We start from the raw sequence: 10,000 nt of genomic DNA, 5'->3' as shown, positions 1-10,000 counted from the left end.
CCCTTCCACCGGTTTGTATTCTTAAAGAGACCACTTCCCCCTCCCCTCCCCCGTTGTTATTTTTTGGGGTTTTTTTGTTTGTTTGTTTGTTTCCGTTTTGGCTTTTCTGTTTTTTCTTTCTTTCTTTTTTTTTTTTTTCCTTCCCTTTGGTTTCAGGGTCTACCTCATCCAGTCCACTGGCCTTAGTCTCAGTCAGGCCATCGCAGGCTGTGTTCACATTTCGGAGGCGGTAGAGATGTGCAAGATCAAGACAGTTCACCCAGAGAACTGGGCGGCGGGTGCCTTGCTGACATCGAAAAGCTGATCTGCTCATCATGCAGTTCCATTTCCCCTCCTCGTCCTCCTCGTCCTCCTCGTCCTCCTCCTCCACCTCGTCCCCGTCCTCGTCCTCCTCCTCGTCGTCCTCCTCCTCGTCCTCGTCCTCGTCCTCGTCCTCGTCCTCGTCCTCGTCCTCCTCGTCCTCCTCGTCCTCCTCGTCCTCGTCCTCGTCCTCGTCCTCCTCCTCCTCCTCCTCCTCCTGTGTGCTTCTTTCTGTCAAGGAGAAGATTTCCAACTCAAATGCAGACCCAAAGATTTCTAGGTTCCAAAACTTCAGGGTTCCATGGATCATGGTGTCCAAAATCTGCACAGGGTCTTCAATAACGGCCCTCGTTCTCAGCGCACACAAGTCAACCCCAGACCAAGGCACCCTAAGGGCAAAAACCCTCCAAGGTTTCTCCCATTAGACCCCGAACGTCAGCACACACCCCCTCCCCCGGTTTCTATTTCGTATCGCGTGCGCTCAGGCAGACGGCAAACACATCGATCGATCATTTTCCTTTAGCGTGTTTCATGAACGTCGCACTGGCCGAAGAAACCTAGGTGTGTCAAAGCTCATCCCTGCGTAAAAGGCTTTGGCTTCTCCGTGAAGGGGTCGAGCCGAGGGACCCAGGCCCCTCTGTCAACTTTTCACTGGATTCATTGGCCTCACTCTTGTCCCAAGCGACGGCTGGTCAGATTTCTCATGGTCATTTTTTGCCTTCTGGCTTTAGCAAGGGTCTTCAACTGGGGTAAAAAGAGCAGGCTTGCTTGGGGCGCTTTCATGGTGGGGAGGAGGGGGTGGTGGCCCATAGAGGTAGGTCCCTTCGATTCACCCCATCTCAGGTAGTGCCCTATGCAAAACGTTTGCTTTCATACCATCAGGATCCTAACTTTGGAGAGTTTCCCTGCCTTAAACGTCCTCTGCCCTCCGCCTATTCATCCACCATCCACCACCACCCCGCTGACCTGTTCATCCCGTCCATGGTTTTTCTCTTCCGAGAAAGCATGTTACCTACGGCTCGTCCCCAGGCTACGTACGTGTCCATTCACCTCCTGAAAGACATGTCTCGGTCACCTCCGAGAGAGTTCTTGGCAGTGAGGAATAAAACAGCCACTGTCAAGGTCCGCGTGCAGGTTTCTGCGTGGACCTCAGCCGTTCGACTCCCCGCGTCACCTCGGGTCCATTCATAGCAAGGAGTCCTCCGAGGGCCGGGTCTTACGGTGAGAGTGTGTTTGGCTGTGAAAAACACCACCCCTGTTCACAGAGTTCCCAAAAACGGGGGGGTGGGGGGTTGGGGGGTTGGGGTGGGGGTCGGGGTGGAGCTGAGGAGGGCACGGCACGTCAGCATACCGAAGCGTCCGGAACCCCGAGGAGGCGGGCAAGGAAGGAAGATGTCCCCGGGACAAAACCTTCCCTCCCCGTCCTTAGGGTCGATGGCTGGACCTGAGAATTCCATGGACACGAGACGGATTTATGAAACCAGAATTCCAAGAAAGGGGACCTGGCTGGCCGAGACCCCAAAATGAGTCTCTTTGGGGTTTGTTAGGGCGGCAGGCCAGGAGACACCCGCCGTGTTCCACCCGACTCCCAAATGGGGCGAGTTTATCGAAGAAAAAAAAAAAAAAAAGCCAAACCAAAAGCAAACACACACGCAGACAGAAACCCCAGCAAAACACACACACACACACACACACACACACACACACACACACACACACACACACACACACACACACACACACTCTGGGTGCGCTATCTGCTGTCCATGATTTCCCGTGCCTTTTGGACATGGCTGATAGAGATGGACATGAAACGGCAGGACAGCAAGCTGGCATCTCGGCCGGCCTAGAGAAGTTTCCCGAGTGAAATATCAGAACCAGGGCGGGGTGGGGATGGGGGGCGCAGAGAGAGGCGGGGAAGGGGGGCCCACGTCACCCGGGAGAGAAGCGGGGGGAGGGGGGCGCTGACCGACCTCGGTTCACCCCGTCCCCCTCCGGCCGAGAACCTGCCTTCGCTTCCTGCCCTCAGGTGTGTGAGAGGAGCAGGTTTCTTTCCCATAACTACCAACACATCATTTCAGTCTTGTTTGTGGGTTTCTTTTTGTATGTTCGTTTTCTGGACGAGGCCAAAGAACCCTTCCAGTGAGTGGAGGCGTGTGTACAAAGGAGGATCTGACAGGACGGGAGGGTGCGGGTCAGTCCCTGTGCCAAGAAACCCAGAGAATCTGTCGTAGCTGAGGCTCGGGCCTTTTGCAGAAATAGGCCAAGAGAGTTCAGAGTTGATCCTTCACTGCCAAACAGTCATCACAGCAGTTTCCTGGAAGGGATTGTGTTGCAAGAGCCAGCGTGGTGACCCTCAGGCCTCAGGCCTCAGGCCTCAGGCCTCAGCCCGGCAGGCAGGCAGGCAGGCAGGCAGGCAGCGGCTATTGTCTGTTGGTCCCGCCCCCACCCCCACCCCCACCCCCGTTCCTTCTCCAGAGCTCCTTCCTAAGTCCCCTGGACTGACCTTTGCCAGGAGCGGGGGAGGGGAGGGGAGGTCCGGACGATTCATTCGGCAGGGCCTCGTTCAATCGCTCCATTCAAATGCAGAAAGCTCTCCGGTCAAGTCGGAGCCTTTGACTTTGCCTCGAGCTTCTCTTTAATGAATGGCTTTGTCTTTTTTCTTTCCCCAATTTCCCCACCCTTAGGCTGTCCCCTCCAAACTGCAGGGAGGGAAGGAGGGAGAGAGGTAAGGGATGGGAGGAGGTTGTGTGAGAAACAGGCCTTTTTTTCCAGGCAAAAGATGTCCCCTCCTTTTCCTAACCCAGGAAACCCCACTACACCATTTGAGAATCATGGACATGCATGGAAGCAGATGTCTTCACTTGAGATCTTCCTCCGCAGGAGGACAGAAAGGCGGGCCAGTGTGTCCCTCTTGTGCTGGCCGGTTCTTAAGTCACTTGAATTCAAAATAATCAATAGAGGCAGATTTTGGGGCGGCCTACTCTGGAGCCCAAGAGTTCCCTCCTCTGAAAGTTCCTTGGAACATATTAAAGCTGAGCTGGTGACTCGTGTGTGTAGGGATGTGTGTGTGTGTGTGTGTGTGTGTGAGTGAGTGAGTGAGTGAGTGAGTGAGTGAAGGAGATTTCTAGATGTCAGGGTCGAAGCAACTTTAGAAGTCTGCAACACCTCTGATGATGTCGTCGGGTGTTTGGTTCAAATTTCGGAGTGGCTCTCAAAGAAACAGGCACGAGGATTGTTTCCATAGGAGCCGTTGTGGCCGTTTCGTCAAGTTCTCTAGCTTCCGTTTGCAGAGCTTCAGGCAAAGGGCCATTTTAGTTCTCAGTGAGGCCAAGTCAAAAGGGTGGGAGAAAATGGCAAACGTTCATGGGGAGAGTCGTAGCCAGATATTGGAGGGAACTCAAAAAACTTCGGGATGCAGTCCAGTTTTCAGGTTAAGAACAACACCCTAAGGGAAACGAGTAGCTCCAGAACTTCATATCCACAAGTGAGTATCCCCGTTTTATGGAAACATAATTTTGGCCTCCAAGTAACGTATGCAAATAACTCGGTTGCCAAGGAAATAAGAAGCCTCACTGAGAGTTTCTGAATTAAGGAAGGTAGGGAGAAAAAGATCAGTGATTCCATCCTGCTGACAGAGGTATAAGTTACCAAATGGAGGTCCATCTTTAAAAATAAAAAAAAAGAAAAAAGAAAAAAGAAAATTGGGTTTTGTTGGTTTGTTTTTGTTTTTCCTTGTACCTGGAAAACAAAAGATTTAAGAATCAGTCCTAATCCCTCTGTCTCTCTGTCTCTTCTTTCTCTCTGTCTCTCTCTGTCTCAGTGTCTCTGCCTCTGTCTCTGTCTCTCTCTGTCTCTCTCTCTCTCTCTCTCTCCCCCCCTCCATATATACATATACATATATATACATACATACATGTATATACATATACCTACATACGTGTGTGTGTGTATATGTATATATGTATATATATATATATATATATATATATATATATATATATATATATATATAAGGTATTTTACGTAGGGTTTTTTTTTTTTTCACATTCTTTTCTCTCATAGGTTTATTACAAAGTATTGAGTAGAGTTTCCTGTGCTATATAGTAGGAGGCGCTTGCTTGTTGATTACCGATTTTATGTACAGTCATGTGTACATGGTCATCCCAACCCCCTAAGTTATCCCCCGCTTCCCCAATCCGTCCTACTTTACACAAGTAGTCATACACATTATCATCCTGTTCATCAGTTCATTCAATCCCGTGTAAGTCATCCTTGTTCTACTTGGAGTCCAGTCTTTCCATCGGTTCTGCCGACCTTGCCTGATGATCGAGCGTGACTGGACGAGTGACGGTTCCAAAAAGTTTGCAAGAGCTTCTGTGAAGGATTGTAGGATTTGCCCAGCGAAGCGGGTGCCGTGATCTGATCACAGGGGAGGCTGTGGAAGGTAGACCCCAAGTGGCAAACACATTTTGTTTTTTTAACAGTCTCTGTGCCACGGTGAGGACATCAGGCTTGCAGTGAGTGAGGGAAGACTTCAACCCACACGGAAGACATACCTACGGCCACAAGAATGTTTGGATGACCCCTACTAAGTGGCAGTGGAATGAAGTCCAGTGGCTGGGGTTCAGAGGGTCCAGAGAGAGGAGGTTTTCTTTCCAGAGAGAAAAATAGTTCCCACCCCCCACCCCCCCCCCCCCCAGGGTTACAAGCATGACAGGTCAGACGTTGCCGGTAGACTGTAGAAATCTTCCCGCCAATGTCTATGTACAATTGGGGTCATCTTCAAGGCACCATGGGTGGGTGAAGGAATGCAAGGTGGAGTGTGGGGGTGGGGGAGGGGGGAGGTTGGCCAGGGAGTAACCAACCGGCCGGGCCGCCGTCTCCCGTCTGCCATAGCCCCGACCGGCTGTTGACAGGACAGAATGGACTCGATCCACGTGTGCCCCGCCACCCCCACCACCTTTCAACAGGCTGTTGTTGCTGCCTTGGCGTGAACGTCGGTTAGAACACCTCCCTGATACTGGGTTCCGTCCCTTTCGTGTGAGCCTCCATTTTGACGACGACAGACAACCCTTTATGCCAGGGCAGAGAAGACTTCCAGGAAGAAACATCCCATCATGTCTGGAACAGTTAGAACACATCGGTGTACAGACACAAGCCAAAGTAGACTTCACGTTGTTCCTTCCTCTTTGACGACGCTTCCCGTGTCATCGAAGCTCTCCAAGAAACGTACTCAGTTTCATCTCTCTCGTTTCTCAGGAGAGAGAACACATTTTTGGGCTATTTCGAGGGCCCTCTCCTCCTGCATCCTAACTCAAAGTGCGTTCTAAGTCCAAAGGACTTCACCTGTCCTTCAACCGGGGGGCAAGTGTGTCCAAAATATCCAAAAGGTTGTAAAGCACTTAATCGGATATAGGTCACTGTGAAACAGTGCTTCGCTAGCCAGGTCACCGACATCCCAAGGAGAGACTTGCTAGGCAGAGAGAGAAGCTTCTTCTTCAGTTCCGAGCCACACCTGGTTCTTTGAATCTCGAGAGGACTAAGCTGATGTGAGTCCTCCGAGACCTGATAACGGCAACCTAGAAAATAAGTGATGACTTTTGACAAGGCATAAGCTTTTCTTTCTTGCTTCCTTTTCCTTCCTTCCTTCCTTCCTTCCTTCCTTCCTTCCTTCCTTCCTTCCTTCCTTCCTTCCTTCCTTCCTTTCTTCCTTCCTTCCTTCCTTCCTTCCTTCCTTCCTTCTCTCTCTCTCTCTCTCTCTCTCTCTCTCTCTTTCTTTCTTTCCTTCCTTCTCTCCTTAAAGATAAAGGAAGAAACCTTTCCTAATCTAATCTAATCTCTCATGATGGACAGAGCAGACTGATGAAAGAAAAACCCAAACCCTAAACCCAAACCCAAACCTTGTCCTTTTAACATAGAGAGACAACTAAATTCTATTTTTGCACTTGTTTCACGTTGATACGAAAACTCATTTCTGTCTTTGAATCCATCCTCATCTTATCCAGTCAGTCCTGACCACGGATCCGATTCCTTTCCAAAGACCATTTTCTTCACACACCTTTTCCAATCGTCTGTGCCCATTTTTAGCCTGTCCCTCGTTTTCTTTCTTTTCCATTGAGAAGTGACCACCTTTAGGACTAAAATCTCTTTCTCCTTCCCCCAAACATTATCTGCATATCTTCTACTTTGCCTCCCCACTCCCCCAAAAAAGTCCTCTTCCTACCATGAGGATGGCGACATCAGGTAGCTTGGACCACACACGTTCCGTTCCTTCTTTGGAATGCCTCGTCCTTGGACACTGTCTGTTTTTTTTTTTTTTTTTTCTTCAGTCAGTCAGTGAAAGTAAGGAAGCCAACCACAGTGAACAGTGTGAATATGGAATACTTTGTAGAAGTCTAGGCTCCTACCGAGTACACTCTTTCCCTAAAGCACAAGATCTATCTAGGCATGGAACCAAACATGCTCAGTCTCTCCTCCGTAAGAGGTCCAAAGCAGGGAGACCCTTAGACTTGTGGAGCCATGAACATTTCAGTATTTTATCTTATGTGGAGGTGATGTAGACACTCGCTGAGATTTCACCCTGCCAATGGCACTTAGCCAACCTCTAAGCCTAGAGATGACCAGAGATGTTGGAAAGTCTTGAAGTCGGCCTATGGAAAACAATCATTGGGGGGAGAGTTCCCCTTAAACATTCTTATCTCGTTAACATCTATGCCCTCTATTCGTTAGGAGCAGTCCTACTTAGATGATTCGTGAACATTTCATGAGACATGAGGGCGGTTCAGTTCGTCATGGTGTCTACACCTCCCGCCCCCCTCCCCTTTCACGTGAGAGATTTTCTTCCTGATTTCAGAGGGGAGAAGTAAAAGAGAGTCAGAGCGTCCCTCTCGTGGTGTTGTCAGTCTAATTCCAAAACTTCTCTATGCCACGGAGGCACGTTTGGGGGCGGCCTACTCAGGGCCCCAAGACTTTCAAAGTCAAACTCAAGGAGGACGTAAATGTACTTCATGCCACCGAACCCGAACCCGAACCGGTGAACCCGATGGCTTACTAGGAGATGACGTGTCATTGGCCCACCCATTTAAGACACGGAACCAGACACCCTCTCCTCGATGACTCGGAGCAAGTGAGTTCCTGGGGGTGGGGTGGGGTGGGGTGGGGTGGGGTGGGGAGGGTGTCTGTCGGAGAGGGTCCTCTGCTCCAGGTGGGTCCATAAGCACTGCACATGACAGTAGGTGTTCATGGTGTTCTTGGGAAGGAAAGACAGGGAGAATTTTATTTTGAAAAGCTTATCTTCTCACAGCATTTACACTATGAACGATGATGCAACTTCACGGGGGGTGTGCGGGGGCAGTGAAGGCCAGGGAGCCTGGCAACATAGAAGAGCCACGGAGGCTGGCTGTGTGTGACCCCAAGGATGTCCGGCGACTCCTCTCACTTGGGGTGGGGGGTGGGGGGCGGGGGTGGAAGCGGGGGGCGAGATTCCTGTGTGTCTGTCTGCATTCATCAGTCGTGGGAGAGGAAAAACGACGTTCCCTCGACGATCCTTCTGAGTTCTTGCCTGAGAGGCCCCTGTCCCCAAAAGACAGCTCGAGAAGAGAGCGACCCACGGCTGAGGAACGCGTGCACCGTGACCCCCACGCAGGAGAAGCCCAAGCCAGGAGTCACTCGAAAGGGCGGGCTCTGAGCTTGAGCTTCTTCTCGAGGAAGATCTTGGTCCTCCTTTCAGGTCAGGAAGAAGAGGGAGAGGCAGAGCGGCAGAGCGTCCTCGTCGCCCACCCGTCGTTTCTGAAGCGCCTTCAATTCGAACTCATCTGTGTGCCAAAGCGGTCCATTTCGGGGTGCCCTATTCCGGTTCCCTCCCCGCACGGAGAAACATGTTCTGTCCCGATTCACTGAAATGCTCCCAAAGGGCCTTGGTGTGAGGCAGTGGACCTATGCCCATCCTGCCTCCTCTTCAAATCATTTCTACCGATACAGAAGAAGAGACACCACCCCCACCCACCATGGCCTGCCAAAGGCAGTGCAGCAGCTATCCCTGTGGGAGTGGGATCCGGTAGCACGCGAACATCAGTCCAACATCCCTTCCAAATCCATGAGTTCTCATGGAAAATGAGGATGCCCCATGACCGGGGATGGGGGGGAGTGGGGATGGGTGAGGGAGAGGGAGACAGAAAACGAGGAAGGGAGAAAGTGGAGGAGAGGCCAGGAGAGGGAGAGAGAGGAAAAAGAGAGAGGGAGGGAGGGAGGGAGGGAGAGACAGGGAGGGAGAGACAGGGAGGGAGAGACAGGGAGGGACAGGGAGGGAGAGACGGGGGGGGTGGAGAGAGACAGAGACAGAGAGACAGAGACAGAGAGAGAAGAGAGACAGAGAGACAGAGAGGGAGACAGAGAGAAAGAAAGAGAGGAGGCGGGAAGAAAGGGATAAAGTGGGGGAGGAAGAGCAGGGGTGGGGGAGAGCGCGAGAGCGAGCGCGAGCGCGAGAGAGCGAGCGCGAGAGCGAGAGCGAGCGCGAGAGAGAGAGAGAGAGAGAGAGAGAGCGCGAGAGAGAGAGAGAGAGAGAGAGAGAGAGAGAGAGAGCAAGAGAGCGAGAGCGAGAGCGAGAGCGAGAGCGAGAGCGAGAGAGAGAGAGAGAGAGAGAGAGAGAGAGAGAGAGAGAGAGAGAGAGAGAGAGACCGGGAGAAAGAAAGAGACAGCGAGTGGCAGAGACAGAGACAGAGGCGGAGAGTGAGCGACAGGGAGCCAGGTAAAGGAAGGACACAGTGCTTGGGTATCTTCTGAGTGTTCGCACGTGTTTTCTGAGCTATGGAGATCAACATCAGTCCCATGAGAAGAAGAGAATGTGCCAGCCCCAGCCAGCACTGCTTGTCTTTTTGCAGAGATGAGAGTTTTCTAAGTTCGGGGCCCCCAGTGAGGGAAGCCGCCCCTTGTGTTCTGCCCGTGACCCTGATCGGGATGGATGGAGGACGAGGCGACGTGGTTGGGGCTTTCCCCCCTCCCCGCACCCCCCCCCCCAAGTCGGGAACCTCTCTTTCTACCTCTTTGCACACTCCATTCATTCTGAGACCACCGTTGGCATAGTCCTTTCCATGTTAAACATGATACGCCCTTGCCAAGAGACCCAAGTTCTGGAACCTCCAATGGATCTCTCCTGTATGCGTGGACAAGATCTCTCCAGTCCATCCCGTCAGATGAATGATTCTCAATGATCCTGAAAAACATGGATGAGGGCTAGCGTGGCTAAGGGCTTCCCTGGCGGTCTAGTGGTTAGGTTAGGTCTCCATCCTTCCACTGCACGGAATTGAATGAATGAATGAATGAATGGAGTGAGTGAGTGAGTGAGTGAGTGAGTGAATCAATCAATCAATCAATCAATCAATCAATCAATCAATCAATCAATTTTAAAAGCGTTCATTAAAAAAGAACAAAAATAGACTAGAGTGGCTACCATCCCTCGCCCCCCTCCCTGGCCTCCGGCCCACGATCTAGAATCCCCTGCCCTCCTTGCTCCCACTCGAATACCTCCGTCACTCAGAGGTTGGCCCCGCCCACCTAGGCCGGCCCAGCCATCTGGTCGACCTCTTTGGCCCGTATAAAAAGCGACCGACCGGCAGGTGGCGCCCGACAACGGGCAGTCGAGTGAGCGGGCCGCATCGGGATCGGGATCGGGAGCAGCAGGGCGGCGGGGACACGATGA

The sequence above is a fragment of the Pseudorca crassidens genome, unplaced genomic scaffold (assembly GCF_039906515.1).
Source record: "Pseudorca crassidens isolate mPseCra1 unplaced genomic scaffold, mPseCra1.hap1 Scaffold_138, whole genome shotgun sequence".
Classification (NCBI taxonomy): Eukaryota; Metazoa; Chordata; class Mammalia; order Artiodactyla; family Delphinidae; genus Pseudorca; species Pseudorca crassidens.
Note: the sequence above shows the minus strand (reverse complement) of the source record.